Source organism: Xyrauchen texanus, chromosome 22 (assembly GCF_025860055.1).
Source record: "Xyrauchen texanus isolate HMW12.3.18 chromosome 22, RBS_HiC_50CHRs, whole genome shotgun sequence".
In the NCBI taxonomy this organism is placed as follows: Eukaryota; Metazoa; Chordata; class Actinopteri; order Cypriniformes; family Catostomidae; genus Xyrauchen; species Xyrauchen texanus.
The window spans coordinates 6708676-6712505 of NC_068297.1; the positions used below are offsets into that span (position 1 = coordinate 6708676).

General features: G+C 35.4%; 1 pseudogene; it reads right to left on the reverse strand.

Moving 5' to 3' along the window:
- Positions 1-297: 297 nt before the first annotated feature.
- LOC127662306 (mitochondrial ribonuclease P catalytic subunit-like) lies at positions 298-2404 on the reverse strand (annotated as a pseudogene).
- Between the last annotated feature and the right edge of the window lie 1426 nt (positions 2405-3830).

A 3830-nucleotide genomic window follows, 5' to 3' on the forward strand; every position in this document is an offset into this window, starting at 1 on the left:
TAATTAGAAACCAACATAGATAATAACTGCCACTAAAAACATACATTTATGCAATTGGACTTCAGACTCAAAACTTTAGTAGTTACTGAGATGTAGCCCTTGTGACATTGAGATAAAGCACTCAGAAGAATATTTTGATGTGATTATACAATATAAGCAATCTACATTACAATTTGTGTTTTGCAAACATACTTGCTCTGTACTGACATAGAAGTAAGGGGAAAAAAACAGAATGGGAAATTTCATGTAATCAAATTCTTTAAATTACAGTCAGCACTATCATAGGGAACTCAAGCCTTAATATCGAGTTAGACAGAGCCAATTCTGGGGCACTTCATATGTGGCTCTATCTCGTCCGTTCTCATTATATGGAATGTGCCAGGAGCTGCCAGTGCTCTGTACGACGGTGTCGTTAAGTTGCAGTCCTCTGAAAAACACATAGTAAAGTCAACAGTTATTTAAGTCAGAATATAGTCTCATTTTAGTTGCTTTTAAAAGCATTCATGATTAAGATTTACCCCAGTCAAAAGCTTTGGACACGCTAGGATTCTACATGATCTTAAAAACCTTAAGATTAGTTTTATAGATAATATTAACTGTGATTGCATATACATTTCTTTACCAATTAGAATATTATCTGCCCGGCATACATCCCTACCTGAAATTTGATTGGTGTGTAGATACGGTTTACCGACTGATGACCCCGTTGCCACTTAAAGAAGAGGCGTCTGTTTGGCGCTGTCTGGGAAGCAGGCCTTGTGATCTCTCATCAGATCACGACTAAGGAAGTTGTCATCCTCAGATCTGTGGTTGTTATCCAAGAAAAAACAACAACACTATTAAATTCCTTTTATGCCCGGTGAATGAAATCATTATCTGTTATTTTGACTCCTGGTCGCCCAATCTGGTTTTTTTATTGTAGATGTTGATACCGAAACCTTGTGAGCTGGGTGGCTGATAGCCAATATAAATGATAATAATGCTAATACAATTTAACAATGGTAAATCAAATGTGCACAACATTTCTAAAGTTAAAACAAGCATGTTTTATTAAATATTTACTCAAAATCAATACAATTTTAAATAAGAAAGTTTCTATTGGTAGATTTTGGAACTGACACAAGGGAAAGTTAAACTTCAGTTGATCATCCAAGTGAACACAGTTATTAGCCAATCCGATAATCGTGAAGTGGCCAAATATCCGCCGATTAATCGACCTGGCCAATATATCGGTCTATCGCTTCTATTGAAAAACGCAGAGATGGGAACTGATCGGTCCATGCGTCAGCAAAACGTGACATTAGCCCTATTTCAAAATGTAGTGAGCTGCCTTGTGGCCTACTACCTATAGGGTTGCCACCTGACCCGTACAATAAAGGATCGTCCCATATTTAAAGATGAAATGATGCGTCCCGTGTCAATCAATATGGGACGTGATTGGTCCCTATTAAACTGGTCATATGGCATCACTGCAAAATCGTTCCAGATCATCAATTTAACATTTATACAAGTTAGAAATTTTGCCTACAGTGGAAAGGGACCATCTGAAAAGTCCACACATTGTGCTAAAACTAGTTTATTTATTTTTTTATTAAAAGATTTTCAAAATGATGTACATAATTACACAGATTGAACAATGTATGAACACAATCATAAAGACAAGAAGTACAGATGAAGGAAAAACAAAGTCAATAAATAATTATAAACCAACACAAATGTATTCATAAATTAGATAAATATTCGAATAAATACAAATAAATATAGGACAGTTCTAATTTTAGCAAATAAGAAAGGTTCTACATTTTTTTCATTATTAAAAACTTTCAAAGCATTTTATTGCTAAAACTGTTGGGGATGTGGTAAGGGACCATCTGAATATGTCAGAGAGATATGGAGAGTGTTTCCAAAAGGAGGTGGAGGAAAACTCGGTTATAGTGTGTATGAGAGGCATAAACGTAGTGAAATCAATGCATTTTCCAAAGGAAATGTTTTAGTTTGGATGTGGTCTTAGAAGGCAACTTAATCATGCTACCTTTTTTAACAACCTTCACGTTGTTGGCGTGTATGTCTTTACAGATCCAGTTTACCCAAATTCTGTCATAATTTACTCACCCTTATGCTTGTCTGAACCTGTATGACTTTGTTTCTATCGTGGAACATAAAATGAAAGGTTTGGAGGAATGTTAGCCTACATCGCCTTTCACTTCCATTGTATGGAACAAAAAAGCAGTATCAGCAATATTCAAAGTTTCTCCTTTCGTGTTCCACAGAAGCATGAAAATCGGAGTAAATTATGAAAGAATTTTTAGTTTTTGCGATAGTGGTGAACTAACCTTTTAATTGACACCTTCGTAGGCAGCTCACAAAATTTTGGAATAGAGTGCAAGTGTGCTGGGGTTAACATGTTCTCAGTGAAGAAGCAGTGGGCATATTTTGCCTATCCCAGTTCCGGGAAGGTTGTAGCATGTGCTTCCTGCCAAGAACCAGGATGTTCAGCCCGTTGATCCAGCTCGGAGACAACTGCCAGCAACTGCAGAGATAATTCACACTCCCAGTGACCTCTCACCATTTCCACTCTAAATATGTTAGAGATAAAGAGGTCATTTATGAAAATGAGAGACATTCAGTTCATTCATATTTTTTCTCTGAATTGAACTTGCGTCTCTCATTACTTTTTTGCAGGAATTTCCCTTGGCATTACAAATGAATTTGAGACCTCGATCAGCTGTAGGGAAATTATTTTTGCTCACATTGTTTTAACCTACTTTTGTGTCACCCACTCATGCACTGAGCATGAGGGGGGAGTTTCCTGATTACACAGGAAGTTGTTTTTCCTATGCCATGATTACACAATGTGCACAGGCCGGAAAGCAATTGCTAAAATTGGTTAAAAATGTGTGCTTAAAATATCCAAGTAAATATTCAGATGTAACCATGCAACGACTTTTCATGAGAGAAACCTAATTATTTCTAATATTATAGCATGTAACCTTTTTTCAGGAGCTAAAAAAACCTTCCTGGTCTCTGCAGACGTGACTAAGTAGGGGTCCAAGTGCCAAAGGTGTATTTGTACTGATTTTCTTCTTCTTTCTCTTTTAGTTTTTTGGTACTAAAAGAATATGGGCAGCAAAAACCGTAAGTCCTAGAGACACCTAATTTGTTAGGAAGGTCCCAACCCTTGGAATTGTTGGTCCGATCCACTCAAACGTTTGCTCAATTTTGTATCATCTACAGACTCTCGTGACAAAACCTATCATAAGAATTTTGTTTTGTCAAATCATTCAGAAGATATCCGTTAAAAAGTGAATTTAGGCCAACAGCAATATTTTTTAATTGTTATTATTTTTCTATTATTATTTTTTTTTTAAATTGCAAATTGGATCAACATCTAGGAGTCTGTAAAAGTTTTCTCAAAAAAACTCAAAATGAAGGTCAGAATTAAATAAGAGATGCGTCTGCAAACACCATACCTACAAAGTAAACACAGCTTGTGACTATATTTTAAATTACATTTTTACATGGAATTTTTCAGAAACCTTATTAAAAAAATTATATTATATGGATTACCCTTGGGAATACTTGATTCATATAGGTAATTTATGGCATTCTGCAGTCAAATGTTTTGTATAATGACTGCTAAACTGCATAATTGTCCCCTTATCTAGGCATCGAGTTCCAAACATGCCTAATTTCAAGTCTCTGGTATCGCTCCATGGTTCTTCTCATATAATAAAATAATTGCAAATCAAATCAATATATTATGTCAAATTATTTATTTGCAGAATTGTTGTATAATTAGCGGAATAATATACATAATTCCTCACTTGACC